General features: G+C 41.0%; 1 protein-coding gene across 3 annotated transcripts in view; it reads right to left on the bottom strand.

Annotated features, from left to right (window-relative positions):
• Positions 1 to 15,865, bottom strand: part of CRPPA (CDP-L-ribitol pyrophosphorylase A) — a 111,872-nt gene that overhangs the window by 31,132 nt on the left and 64,875 nt on the right. The gene's annotated exons all lie outside the window — the stretch shown is intronic.

The following is a 15,865-nucleotide window of genomic DNA, read 5'->3' as shown; positions in this document are numbered from 1 at the left end:
ATTCCTGGTATTATGTTGACCCTTCCTATCAAGATGGGATTATCTTCCTCATCAAAGAAAAGTGGGAAAGAACAATTTTGAATATAATGTAATTTACCATATCCTCCAACCCCTGCTTAGCTCACAGCTCAGACTAGTAGGAGTCTCCATCAGCACAGCCTATTAAAGATCCCCAGGAAGTCACAGAAGCTAGGAATCTAGGGCACTTCATAGAAGGTGGTGATAGCCTGATACATAAGAAATCATGCCTAACAAAAAACAAAGGATTTTCTTCACTTTGTTGCAAAGCACAATGTCAGGACAGGCTACAAGCATTTGCCAAGTGAACAAACCACACAGCTCAAATCACACTGCATACAGTAAATCTGCTTTCTGCTAACAGAACTATACAAATAAGAACATTCCCTTCTTAATTGGACAATCATCCTTCTGTAGAGCCAAGAGAGTTATCCCTGATCTTACCCAACAAAAGCATCCTAAGTTTCAGTGAGAAAGCTTTCGGTGAGTTTTACATTCGTCTTTTATTTGCTTTAGTTACCAAATACAATCAAATCCTTGATGTAACATAAATTTAGACTAAACACAATGTGTAAGGGTATCAGCTTGCTTATAGCACTTAATAAAGTTTGTAGAAATAACAATGATGTTGCTGCCAATGATAAAATCATAGGAACAGAAAGAGATCATTGGACCAACACGATAGAGGTGTACTGGCCAAGACTAATTAATACCAAAGAATCCAGTGATAAAGCTATAAATTAGCACTCTTGAGTGTTAAACTATTCTGCCTAATCTTTCTGCTCCAAGTTAATCTGATCTTTCATATCTCTAATTATCCTGGCACGTACTATCTTAAACATAGCTACATTACTTTTAGAAAACACTTCTTACTTACACCTCTTGCCTATGTGGGTAACCACCCCTCATCTTCAGTTTGACAGGCACTCCTACAAGCCATCTTGATAATTTCTTACACATTTTCCAGTATCCACATCAAATATAGAATATTGATAGAGAAGCTCTGGAGGGGGAAACACCACACCACAACCCTGCACTTTGATGGTTCCACCAGTGCTAATGTATTTTTTTGGTATGAAATCTTTATTAAAATACATTTCCTATTTCATTTTCCCTGTGAAGCAGCAGCTTTCTTAGGTCTGCCCTGCTGCTGCACTTTAGTCTGTGATAGCTTTTCATCTGAAGAAAGGGCAAACACCATTTTCAAAAGGCAACATGAAGAAAGATCTTGAGTTAGAAGATACAATATAACTGAATGTTATTGTGATTCTGGTGGACAACTGAAGAGGGAAAATGGTTCCTTTAATAATAACAGTACTGGACATTTCTGTGCTTGAAAAGACATTCCTCATGTCCCACTTAACCAAGAATATGTAGGCGGTAATTAGGCACTGAGCCAGTAGAGCCTCTAAGCAGTTTCTCTTTATGCTGTAAATATTAATTAGTACAAAATATGTCCTTGCTGAATAGAAGGGGAGACTGGCCTAATTAACACCAGAAAAAATTAGAAGACAAAAAATATCCAGAGTTAATTACATAACAGTTTTTGCCAAGCAGTGAAAAGCTGAAATAGATGAGTATACAAAACAAATGCATTTCAGATGGGCTCTGTCAAGGCACCTATGCAAGATGGATAAAGCCAACACAGAACAGAGACAAAGACGAATATTTGCTTAAAACAATAATCTTGCATGTAGAGTGGAGGATGCTGGATGATCTGTCTCTGATTTCTAGCTTTCTATGTACGAAGAAGAAACACTATTAGTCCTTGAGCATTCAAATCCATTTGTTTTAGAAATATACCAGTTCCAAGCTCTTACAGATTTACAAGGAACTGCTGGCACATGAAACTGTACTTTCACTAGCCACAGAAAGGTAGGGAAGAGAGAAAGGTAGGCAGGTAGGCAAGAGAGAAATGTAGAAAGTGGGATGGCAAAGAATCTTGCAGCAGAATTCCAAAGAATGCAGTAAATCACCTCCAAACATTCTGAAGCTTTCTAACTTTTTCTCTTCTAGAGAAATCCTAGTTCAAATTATTTTCATAGGAAGAGTGTAGATGGCATAGGAGCAGTATTGCCATTTCCAGTGTAACTTCTAAACAAGGATTTGGTGTGGCTTTATGAGAATGGGCCTAAAACTTACTCTTGACCTAGGCTGTGTTGTGAGACACATTAGGACAAACTATGTAAGGCACTGGCAAATTTCTCACTTAAATCAGGCATATAACTTCTACCAAGCAGAGATGGCTGTTCAGAAGCAGTAAACTGAGTCACAATTTAGCAGTCAAGTTCTGTTGCAGAAATGTTAGTTTTAAAGTACTTTAAAGCTGCTGAAGGTTTACTCTCAGCAGAAAATGATACTGAGCAGGTATCAGTTACAGCCTGCAACACACTGAGGAAGTACACTAGTTAAAAAGAGGTTACTGTTACTGAAATTTCAGGTTTGCCCATTAACAGCTGAATTGCACACCTATCACAGTGGCAGGGTAACTCTAACTGACCATGTACTTGTATGCACACAGAATATGGCATGGTTTTTAATCACACCAACACTGCCTGGCCAGAGAGGGAACCTGGAACCTGAGTGAGACACAACCTTATGCAGGTTTCCCATGATGACTGACCTAAAACGGCTCCGTTTAGAGCTGCATTTACTTCACACTGTCCTGTGATGAAGATCTCCTCTACCCTCTCCTATGATCTCTTAGGACCACTAGTATACAAATTTACTATGTTACCAATAAAGCATTATTAAGCTGCCTTCCCCACCTTAGGTGTTCCTGAAAACGTGCATGTGATAAAGGCTGGTACCCCAAGCCTCTCCTAAAGATGCGTTTGCAGGACAACACAACAAAATGAACAAGTAGTTGGGAGAAAACACGTCACAAAATCCTTTCCTACCCTAAACCCAGGAAAATACGTGCATGACCAGGAGCCTGCACAAGAAATAGAGCTTCATTCCGACCCAGAAAGGGTGGTCATCGAAAGAAGTAATTTACCCTGTGCAGAAGGAATTAACACCCTCCCTTCCTTCTTATAACAGCAGAATGAAAAGAGGGAAGAAGGCTACTCTTGACTTTAGGGGAAAAGACACATACTGTCCTTCTTGATAACACCAAGAATATTGGTTCACAAACTCCATGAGCTCATAGTTACACCACAATTCCACAGACTACTCTGTGCCTTTGAATACTGCAAGAGGAGAGTATACTTCGCCTATTTAAAAAACTTGTCTGCAAAGTCCCCTGGGTACCAGCCCTCATGAACCAAGGGGTTCAGGAGGGTTGGACCTACTTCAAACAGGAGCTCTTGAAGGCACAGGAATTGGCGGTTCCCATGTGCCGGAAGGCAAGCCGGCGGGGAAGGCGACCAGCCTGGATGAGCAAGCAGCTCCTGGAGGATTTAAGGGGGAAGAGGAGGCTGTATCACCTTTGGAAGGAGGGGAAGGCTTCTCGAGGTATGTTCAAGGAAGCTGTTAGATTATGTAGGAATAAAATTAGGGAGGCTAAGGCCCAGCTGGAACTGAAGCTGGCCACCTCAGTCAAAGATAATAAAAAGCATTTTTATAAATATATTAACAATAAGAAGAAGGGCAGGAAGAACCTGAACTCCCTAGTGGACCTGGAGGGGAACACAGTTACTGAGGATGAGGATAAAGCTGAGGTCCTGAACACCTTCTTTACCTCAATGTTTAACAGCAAGGCAGGAGTTCAGGACGAGTGGTCTCCGGAGCTGGGCGTTGGGGTCGGGGAGCAGAGTAATACCCTGGAAATCCATGAGGAGTTAGTTTGGGACCTGCTGAGCCACTTGGATATCCACAAGTCCATGGGACCAGATGGGATCCATCCTAGGGTGCTGAGAGAGCTGGCGGATGTGCTAGCTAGGCCACTCTCCATCATTTTCCTCCAGTCCTGGCTCACTGGTGAGGTCCCAGATGACTGGAAACTGGCCAACGTGGTCCCCATCCACAAGAAGGGTCGGATGGAGGAACCTGGAAACTACAGGCCAGTCAGCCTGACCTCAGTGCCAGGGAAAGTGATGGAGCAGATTATCCTGGCAGCAATAACTGCGCACCTGAAGGATGGCCAAGGGCTCAGGTCCAGCCAACATGGATTCAGGAAGGGCAGATCCTGCCTCTCCAACCTGATCTCTTTCTATGATCAGGTGACCCGCCTGGTGGATGTGGGGAGGCCTGTGGATGTGGTCTACCTAGACTTCAGCAAGGCCTTTGACACCGTCCCCCACAGCAAACTGCTGACTAAGCTGTCAGCCTGTGGATTGGACCACTACACTCTGTGCTGGGTTAGGAACTGGCTGGAGGGCCGGGCCCAGAGAGTGGTCGTGAACGGTGCCGCATCCAGCTGGAGGCCAGTCACCAGTGGTGTCCCCCAGGGATCAGTGCTGGGCCCTGTCCTCTTCAACATATTCGTTGATGATCTGGATGAAGGGGTAGAGTCAGTCATCAGCAAGTTTGCAGATGACACAAAGTTAGGGGCAGATGTTAGTCAATTAGAGGGGAGAAAGGCTCTGCAGAGGGACCTCGACCGACTGGAAAGATGGGCAGAGTCCAATGGGATGGCTTTCAACAAGTCCAAGTGCCGAGTGCTGCACTTTGGCTATGGCAATCCCATGCAGAGGTATAGGCTGGGGTCGGAGTGGCTGGAGAGCTCCCAGACAGAGAGGGACCTGGGTGTGCTGATCGACAGCCACCTGAATATGAGCCAGCAGTGTGCTCAGGTGGCCAGGAGGGCCAATAGCATTCTGGCCTGCATTAGGAATAGTGTGGCCAGCAGGAGCAGGGAGGTCATAGTGCCCCTGTACTCTGCTCTGGTTAGGCCGCACCTTGAGTACTGTGTCCAGTTCTGGGCTCCTCAGTTTAAGAAGGACATTGAGACACTTGAGCGTGTCCAGAGAAGGGCAACAAGGCTGGTGAGAGGCCTTGAACACAAGCCCTATGAGGAGAGGCTGAGGGAGCTGGGATTGTTTAGCCTGGAGAAGAGGAGGCTCAGGGGTGACCTTATTGCCCTCTACAACTACCTGAAGGGTGGTTGTAGCCAGGAGGGAGTTGGCCTCTTCTCCCAGGCAACCAGCACCAGAACAAGGGGACACAGTCTCAAGCTGCGCCAGGGGAGGTTCAGACTCGAGGTGAGGAGGAAGTTCTTCACCGAGCGAGTCATTCGGCATTGGAATGGGTTGCCCAGGGAGGTGGTTGAGTCATCGACCCTGGAGGCGTTCAAGGGGAGATTGGACGTGGCACTTGGTGCCATGGTCTAGTCATGGGGTCTGCGGTGTCAGGTTGGACTCGATGATCCTCGAGGTCCTTTCCAACCTAAGTGATACTGTGATACTGTGATACTGTGATACTTTGAGGACAAAACTCATCAGCTGAACTATGGACCTGGTATCTAATCTAGTCAAAGAAAAGCTCTGCAGCCATTTTACCTAGTTTTGGATACTGAAAGACCTCACAAGACAGGGAGAAGCTTCTACAACTGCACAGCTCAGGGAATAAGTGGACACAAAAGTTTGTGTGTGGTTAGCCCTAGAGTGTACTTCATTCTACTGCTGTCATTTAAGCAGAGATCATGCATTACCTCTGTCTCTTGCATGTTTTGCTAAAAAATATGCCTACAAAATTCAACCCCCACTTTAGCATATTTAAACACAGAACAGTACAATTAAATACGTAAGTAAGAGATATTTAAGGATGGATCTGCATAAGAATGGAAAAACTGAGTGAGGGAGAAAATGCTGAAGGCAGAGGCTCTGCCAAAAATGAGCATTTCTGCTGCTGCCAGTACCACACAGGTTGAATCAAACTCAAATGTAAACAATCCCATTTTTTAAAAGGTTCTGCTTGGTGGAAACTTCAGAGATCAAAACAGCTGTAAATCAAGAAGATTTATTTAAGCACTCTCTGAAGTAATGGGCTCTGCCTCTCAATAGAAAGTCTGACTCTCCTGCTCGGGTGGGGAATTACACTATAGTGCTCAGAATAGAGTGAAAATATTCTTTAGGTGGATAAATAAAAATAGGTTCAGGAAAACAACTGCTCAATGTTTTAAAATCTAATATAATTAGTTCAAAGTGTGAGTGCTGGGAATTCTAGAATGGTGACATTTACCACCTTTTTTTAATTCAAGCATACAATAGGATAAAAAAAACTTTCTGGAAAGGCTTCACAACAAAATTCAGTTGAAAATCACTATTCATGGAGATTTCCTATGATCTACATGGGTTTTTTTCCAGTACTTACTTAATAAAATATATAAAAATACCTCATTCCACCCCAGTTAATCCTGAATTCATGCATTTTCACGCCTTACAATTTTCACAACACAGTTTAATCTCACTTCAAATGCTGTGCATCTCACAATCTTGAGATATGAACATATCTAAATATGTTTTGGAAGATCTGGGTGTGAAGATGAAAGACAGCAGAAACGTTTAAAGACTTAGCATTACCAGGATGAAGTTGCCAAAAGATTTGTTCCTGTTATCTTTAAATGCTAAAATGATTAAATAGCTCTCAGCAACCAGAAGCAAGAAGCAGGATGCATTCATGAGATTGTTCTGACCTCATCCTTAGTGAAGAGAAACAGCATGTATTTATTGACTGTAAATTCGTTTGCTTGTCTCTTTCTTCGTGGTTGGCTGGGTTAGATTCTGCTTGCAGCAAGGTCTGTGAGCTGCTGCTGTGAATACAGGTAAGCAATGTTGAAGAAGCCAGGGTATATTTGCACCTTTGAACACAGTAACTAAACAGATAGCATCAGGCAAGGTGAGAAACCGTGCTTGACAAAGACATGGAGCGCATCAGTGTATATAACACAAGGTTATGTCAGCGTTGTTAGCTGTATTGAAAGTAATATTCTCAACTAATTGCAGAAATAATGTGTGAAAAGGAAAGCTCTCATTCATCTTACTATCTAAGGATGCAGCATCTTTCATTTAAACCAAAATCTTATTGCAGTCATTTCCGAAAATCCTAAATCAAAAAGACTAGTTGTCATTTGAAGGTAACAGAAAATAGAGTGGAAAAGACTTAAGAGTAGAGGAAGTGGGTTTCTAATTCCCAGCTGTTCTATCAATCATGCAGAGAAAGCAATCTTTCTTTTGAATAAACTACCTAAGTTATTGATTCTCTGAAAATTGTCTGTTATGCTTTATTTCTATCTTCCCAAGGAAATGTTACATTTCTTTGGAACCTAAAGGCTGTGCACAGGCAGAGGAGTAAAGGGCATTTTTAATTTTTCACGTTAGAGGGCTCTTGCCATCCAGAGCAGTATCATGTATTATTTTTACATACTTCAGCAGTGAGTGTGTCTCACGATGGATAACTTTCATACAAACAATCTGATTGAAGCAACAAATTAGATTTAGTGCTTAGTCTCTCAAACGCACAGACTCTCAAGCATTGCTTCCAACCCTGTAAAGAAGTCCCCTGAAAGTCAGCCTGGGGGCTGTATTACTTGACTTTTACTTGTAAACAGCAGGAGGGTGAAAGCAGAAATCAACACTCCCAACAGATTTGAAGACCGTTGCCTCTGCTGCACAATTCTAGGGCCTACTATACCCTGTAGACTGAAGCAAAAAGCACCAAATGGTTTCACTAGCAATGCATAGCTTGACAGGGATTTCTTCTTGTGTTTAAATGGCTGAAGAACTGCTAAAGTTTTCCTGGTCAAAGTGACAAAAATGTGCTACATACAGAGAAAGTTATATGGTTGAAGGAGGAAGGTACATGGCACAAGGCAAAAAACTATTATAGCATAACAAATATCTTTGTCATTGGAAACAAGTGACCTTTGTTAATTTCTTGCTTCAAATGGCAACTAGAAAAAATGGAGCAAAAATTACTGATCTTTGCCTGTAGAAACCCTAAATTCCACAGAAATGTTACATATATTTACTATATGATTAAACACAAAACTTCACAGGCAAAGGCAACAAAGAACACAACTTCCAGAAAAAGAACAAACCCAACACAACTCTACAGTAAAATATTGATCAATATCTGCATTGCCACCTAAGCCAGCATTGACTCTATAAAACCCTAATTTCAGAGTCATTTAATATTCCAACACTAAACTTTGGATTGAGACTGGAAAAGGTTATTTGAACAATTTCAGCCATAATTTTGTCTCAAGCAGTGCATGCAAAACACAAAGGATCATTAGGAAACTAACAGCAACCTGGTAATAGTTTCAAAATGCCTCTTAGGCACACATAATAATTTTAATAGGCTTCTTTTTTTATTGTTGTTTTATGTATTCAGAGCTAAGGCAGAACAAAACAAATGGACACTTCTCCAGAGGGGAGTATTTTGGTTACCTGCTAAGTGATGCTTCTGAGAGATAGCATGGAAGCAAGATGAACAGGCTAATTTTTGATGCCCAGCTCAGACAGTAAAAGACTACAAACATTGCTTTAAGTCAAGAATCGCAGCTATAACAATTCCAAACTGTCCATAAACAGACAAAATGGACTTCACAGGTTTCTGTTAGGCAAGCTATCAATAGAAGAAAAAAAAAAAAAGAGTAAGTTAAAAGCAGTTTGTTTGCAAACAAAATTTTGTGTGAAAATCCTTTCATCTTAGATGTTTGTTTCCACTAAGAGATAGCAGGTCAACATCAAAGCTTTCATAAGATGGAAATAAAAGTCAGAATAACTCATACTGACAGATTTGAAGATGAAACTCAGATCTGATGCTCATGGCATTTGTTTTCACAAATCAGTCCAACTCAATGTTTATTTCTTATCACATTAAATATCTGGCATAATTAATACACACACACTTATCTTAGTCGCTATACGGTTACAACGCATTTTCCTTTCCTCTAGAGAGCTTGGCATTTCACCTGTTTAATCCATGTGTTCCCCAAAATTCCACTTCATACTAGTAAGATATTTTAGAACCACATACTTAATACAATTAAAATATTGACAACATACAACTGGCAACCTTTATTAACATTGCCAGAATGACAAGAACAGGGATATAAATGCAAGCGTAAAGGCCATGGTATGAAGACATGACCTTTAAGGTAAGTCTACATGCCTTAAGCATTTTGGCTGACAAAGTGATGGGAGAACTAAGATTTCTCCAATTATAAGTTCAACAGCTGAAATAAGTCTAAAAAGGTCATGTGTAAAAGGCATAGAACACTAATCGCACCATTTTCTGTGTGCCTTGTTAAGTTCCTAGTAGCTGTAATAGCAAAGACAAATTGAGCAGCTTACAATCTCTCCCTCCTAAAAACCTGTAAGGTTATTTAATGAAACCCCAAAAGGCTACCAATTATCTTTCTAAAAAGCCCATCTTCCTCAGACTGAGAATCTGATACTGCACTGTGAAGTTACCTCGTGGAAATGCTACATTGGAGTGCCTTTACAGCCCGGTTGCAATACATCCATTAATTTATTACCTGTTTTGGTCATGGGAGGAAAGAGGCTTGAGGGAAACAAGGAAAAGCAAGGGAGAAAGAACAACAGAGAGGGAAAGATAAGAAAATGAGCAAATAGAAGAGCATGCATTCAGGCTTCAGGTTATCTACTAACATCAGCAACAGTACAGGCAAGCAGCTCCACTTTCCACAGTGCTGCAAGAGATTTCCAGGCTTTGAGTTAAATAATTTAACACTCAAATGTTTCTGCCCTTTCCTGACTCTAAGCCTCAAGTATAGCCATTATTTCAGTAAACTTGGAGTTACTGTATTTCTTAACTGATGCTACAGAGAAGTGACCTTTGTTAATTTCTTGCTTCAAATGGCAACCAAAAAAACCCAGGGAAGGTGAGTTTGGTCAAACAGATTTCACCTGAAAAAAACCAAACACTTAAGTGTTTTATTATTTCAGTCTGTATTACATGGCAGAAAAAAAAACCCACCCAAAACATTCACATAGAAGTATTTCCTTGGAACTACTCATCTTTCTGTCTTTCATAGAGTAAATTTGGAACTGATGTTCTGCAGTTAAGTAATTGAAGCCTTCTGTCATGGAAATATTTATGAGAATTTCCATGAATTTTGATACCAGTATGTAAAAATTATAGAAATATATTGTGTTAATGGGCAGTCTGCTACAAACAGCATGACTAAGTCTCTACTTAAAATCTGTGCTATTTCCAGAAGTTCCTGTAAGTGTGATTTCATGTGAGCAAGTGACACAACACAATCCCACTGATCAAATTACCCAGATTTTGGGTTCGAACATTTTGAGCAAAGCCTGTTAAGATTTCCACACATTCACACAGTAAAACAAATGAATTAATGATGAGCTATTGGAGGTTTAAAACCACAAAGACAAAAGTGTCAAGGCTAGTCAGAGAATTATCTATAGTTGTTTATGTGTGTGAAAGTTCTGGTGGAGCACAAGCGTTTTTCTCTTGCACGAGTAGAGTCTTTTTCATCAAAGCAAATAAACTTGATACAAGTAATCTTCACCCAACTGCCAAATTCAGATAAGCTACATATGACTGAAATTACAGCAGATCTGAAAACTAATACATGCAAAACATATCAGCTATAAACTTTGTATTCTATTACTATCTTTTGGGAGCAGTAAAACGTGATACGGCCCATTCAGACTATTTTTCCTTTATGAGACAACTCACTATATTTTTATGAGCCATTCCCAATGGGGTACTTCCATGAGTATTGAGTTAACACAGTCCCTAATTCTGCATCTTATTTTCTAAAATCTCCATCAAGATTTACATGTCATTTTAATTTGAAGTCAGCACTGTAAATCTTTTCCATCACTACCTAGTGCAAAATATGCAGTCATGACTGATTACAGACAGTAGTAACTGATTATAAAGATGAAATAATGTGCAGCTCCATAAGTATCAATTTCTAGTTCTACTGATTAATAACTTTCTAGGCCTTTGTATTAACAACCTTAGAGATGCTGATTTCTGTGCCGTTATTCATGTAGAAAGTTTTAAGCTAGATTTGGTTTCCCCCTCTCTCTCACACTGTGCAAGCACCATCACTCATTTGCCCCACAGTATGCAGGACTCAAGCTCATCAGAATTGCAGTTTCTGGCTTTTGAAAGCACTAAACAGGATTTACTTGGCCTTAAATATTCTCTGAATAATGGAAGCTTCCATATTCATTATAATCTCTTAAATCATTGCACCTGACGTAAGAAGTGTAATCTTGAGACGAGAGAAGACTCCTGGCAGCATCCCAATCATTCTAATCAGATTGCAATCAATTGACCAATTCTATGCTGATTATTAAATTAAGAAGCATGTAGGGATCATGTAGAGCATGACTCACTTGTTTTCAACAAGTTGTCATGTCTCTATGTTTTTACTTCATTTGCTCTTTGGGCTCATTATCTCACTGCTGGTTCACAATTGCATTGGGTTGGAATGGATCCTCAAAGGACATTTTGTCCAACCCCCCTGCAGCAAGCAGGGACAACTCCAACTAGACCAGGCTGCCCAGGGCCACATCAAGTCTGATCTTGGATATCTCCAGAGATGGGGCCTCAACCACATCTCTGGCCAGCCTGTTCCAGTATTTTACCACTTTCATTCTAAAGAACTTCTTCCTTATGTCCAACTTAAATCTGCACTGCTCCAGTTTCAAACCATTGCTCCTTGTCTTATCGTAAACAAGTCCTTCTACACAGTCTTTCCCCAGCCTTCCTGTAGACCCCCTTCAGATACTGAAACATAACTATAAAGTCTCCTCAGAGTCTTCTCTTCTGCAGACTGAACAGCCCAAATTCTTTTAGCCTGTCTTGACAGGATAGGTGCTCCAGCCCTCTGATCATGTTTACGGCTGTCCTCTGGACCCACTCCAGCAGGTCCATGTCTCTCTTGTGTTGGGGGCCCCAGACACAGGACACAGTACCCCAGTTGAGGTCTCACCAGAGCAGAGTGGCAGAATCACCTCTCCCAACCTGCTGGCCACACTTCTTTTGATGCAGTCCAGTATCCAATCAGCCTTCTGGGCTGCAAATGCACATTGTTGGCACATGTCCAGCTTCTTGTCAACCAGCATCCCCAAATAATCTTCTGCTTTGTCACTTGGATGATCCCCTGTGGGGCTATAATTCCTGTTCTAAGAGCCACTGCCTTGACATCTACGTACAATACTATTTGTAAAGGATCTGATGGAACAGAAACCATCAATGTTTACCTTTTTGATTGACCAAGCCAGACAGCAAACATATTTGTAGAGCCATCAAGCATACTATAGATGGGCCTCTTCTCTTCAAAAAGTCTTAAAAGACTACAATAAATGTCCAGTATGTTTGCCTAAGAAATCACTCACACTTCAGTTTCCTTTGAGTTTCAAGCAGCTTCATAACAATTATTCTATTGCAACACTTGTCTCTTTTTTGTATGGTCTGTGATTTTTATGGCTGCCAGTGAATAGTTTCATTTCTTACTCAAATAGCAATTTCAGAGGCAAAAGTATTTGGGGTCACCTTTCCCCAGGCACACCTTAGCACATACTTGCTGTTCTGACCCAATATTCTGTCAGTGCTTCCCTGAAGCAGAATTAATTAAAATTAATATAGTTCTGTAACAAAGCTATATTAATATTATGTCAATATTTAAAAGCTTTTTGTGGCTTCCTATATCCATCCATGATGCTTTATTTTGGATAACTGTCCCTTTTATTCTCTGGGAAAAGTACAAGTTCTTTCTCTGAGACCTTCATATCTCCTTCAACACTTTCAAAAAAGTGCTCCTAGGCTTCAAGAGCATTTAGCTTTCAGTTCTAAAACATAACATGCAATTACACATCTCAAAAAACCCTAATCTATATCAAACATTTACTTTTCCAATGCAGAATCTTAAAGAGTGCCCCCATATTATTTTATATCAACATGTCATCACACTCATTTAATCTTTAACCCTACCAAACATAAAAGACTTGCACATATTATCGTGGTCATACATCTCACTCACTGATCTGTCCCTTACAATTTATCCCTGTTTTGGAATTAGTAAAAATGTGTGTATCAACTGTGCATGTCTAGTAGTGATGATATAACCTGTCAGCCAGAGGAAGGCTTCGTGAAGGAATCTGTCATCACTTTTCCTGAAATAAAACTACAGCTTTCAGGGACTTCTCGGAAGCAGATACTGACAGAAGTTATTGCAACAACAGGCTGAGCATCCTGCATTACAACAGCAAGTGCTCTTTGTGTTTTTACTACCTCTGGACCCTCCACCATGTCAGTGTGAAACTCACCGTTCCATCCGCATATACAGAATTCACCTATCAGCTAATGTGTTGTACTGAAGTACCCAGGTGACTCAAATCCTGCCTTGACATTTTAAAAATTAAACAAAAAAAAAAGAATAATAAATGGTTTTAAATGTGTCTTTTCACTTAAAGTGCCTCTCTTGCTCTCCCCAGGGTCAGCAATGAAGTTTGGGTTATGTCACATCTACATACATGTCAAGTCTTTCCATAGGTCCTCACTTGAAACCAATTCTGTTCCTTGTAGATCTGCAGCCACTAGAAAACTTGATGCATATGATCATAAACATACTTTTGATGTGGTGTGGGGTTTGGAACACAAGCCCTATGAGGACAGGCTGAGGGAGCTGGGATTGCTTAGCCTGGAGGAGACTCAGTATCACAGTATCATTTAGGTTGGAAAGGACCTCGACTCAGGAGTGACCTTATTACTCTCTACAACTACCTGAAGGGAGGTTGTAGACAGGCAGATGTTGGTCTCTTCTCCCAGGCAGCCAGTACCAGAACACGAGGACACAGTCTCAGGCTGCACCAGGGGAGGTTTAGGTTGGATGTTAGGAAGAAGTTCTATACAGAGAGAGCGATTGCCCATTGGAATGGGCTGCCCAGGGAGGTGGTGGAGTCACCGTCATTGGAGGTGTTCAGGAGGAGACTTGATGGGGTGCTTGGTGCCATGGGTTAGTTGTTTAGGTGGGTTGGATTGGTTGAAGGGTTGGATGCGATGATCTTGAAGGTCTCTTCCAACCTGGTCTGGTCTATTCTATTCTATTCTAACCTCTTAGTCATCCATGAAAAGACTAACAAGCAGGAACTCAAGACTATATGTCCCATCCTTGTGACTAGGACATGTTTTAAAGCCATTTTAAGCCACAATAGGTAGAAGTAGTTTGCTTTGCAAAGTGTTTTAGTCTATGTAATACCTTTTCCAAGCTAATAAATTACAAGCTAGCCTGCAGTGATCTTACACAACCCTTCTAGCTTTTTATTAGAAAATAAAATAAAAATGGAGGCAGTGTTCTGCTGCAATTCTCTTGCACTAAGAATCAAGAATTTCCTTTCAGATCTCATACTGTTATACATGCTTGTTATTGATAAATGTAACTAATGACATTTAAAAGGAAAATACTGCACCTACAGTAAAATAAGGGAAGTCATTGTGCCTCTGTACTCTGCATTGGTTAGGCCACACCTTGAGTACTGTGTCCAGTTTTGGGCACCTCAGTTTAGGAAGGACACCGAGACACTTGAACATGTCCAGAGAAGGGCAACAAGGCTGGGGAGAGGCCTTGAGCACAAGCCCTAGGAGGAGAGGCTGAGGGAGCTGGGATTGTTTAGCCTGGAGAAGAGGAGGCTCAGGGGTGACCTCATTGCCCTCTACAACTACCTGAAAGGTGGTTGTAGCCAGGAAGGGGTTGGTCTCTTCTCTCTAGCAATCAGCACCAGAACAAGGGGACACAGTCTCAAGCTGCACCAGGGGAAGTTTAGGCTCGAGGTGAGGAGAAAGTTCTTCACTGAGCAAGTCGTTTGTCATTGGAATGGGCTGCCCAGGGAGGTGGTGGAGTCACCATGCCTGGAGGTGTTCAAGAGGGGACTGGACGTTGCACTTGGTGCCATGGTCTAGTCATGAGGTCTGTGGTGACAGGTTGGACTCGATGATCCTTGAGGTCTCTTCCAACCTTAGTGATACTGTGATAATATTTGCAATGCTGCTTTTTACCATGGCAAGGCACTCGCATCACCTTTTAGAGATATGTTTCAACAGTTACTCCAATGACTTTTACCAAAGAAAGCCAGAAAATAGTTGCATACTTTTGTATGAACAAGTGACAAACTAACATTTTATAGGAACATTTTTCATATTCTGTGGGCATCAGAATTTTGTAAAAGCATAAACTGATAGGCACTGATACTGATAGCTCTCAATACAGCTAACAGAACTCAGAGGGAAAAATCAAGGCTTTGGTACATGAGAAAAGGGTGTAACTATAGCCATGTTTAATCAATTAGATACAAACCCAAACACCTAAATTAGCCAAAATTTAAAAAGCAAACAAAAATAAATCAGCTGAGGTTACCTTCATTTTTCTCTATTAACATTTTCACTGAACACCTAACTTGTTTCTTCCTTCACTGTTGTCTAAGAAAGTTAAGCTGCAAAACTGTTATCTGCACTGAAGGCAAGGCACTGTTCAGGTTGGCAGAACATTATTTCCCAGGTAAAAAGGTTTCTTTTAAATAGCTGTTGTGAGTACAAATGAGCCTGGAGTACTAAGTAACCCTTTTTGCCCTCCAGCTGAGGCAATTTGCTGCTATTGCTGACACAGACACTGTTTGTTTCACCACCGGTATGCCATTTCTGCCACCTGAGCACCAAGTACTGTTTTGATGAGGAACACAAAATTATGCAGAACTGCTCAAATGGACTTTTACTATTTTTTACTTTTTTAATGCTGCAAAGAGCAATTTTCAAAGCAGAAAAGCCAAAATAAAAAAGGTCCTGACATTTTCACATGCTTCTAAAAACTGTTTACCATCCGTTTCTCTTTAATCAGAATGCCTACATTTTTGCCTATAACTACAGGCTCTTCTAACTTTTGAGCAAGAAGAGGCAAGAA

Source organism: Melanerpes formicivorus, unplaced genomic scaffold, assembly GCF_026170545.1.
Source record: "Melanerpes formicivorus ecotype bairdi unplaced genomic scaffold, bMelFor1.0.p_v2 SCAF_23, whole genome shotgun sequence".
NCBI classification, from domain to species: Eukaryota; Metazoa; Chordata; class Aves; order Piciformes; family Picidae; genus Melanerpes; species Melanerpes formicivorus.
This window is presented reverse-complemented; position numbering and strand designations above follow the sequence as displayed.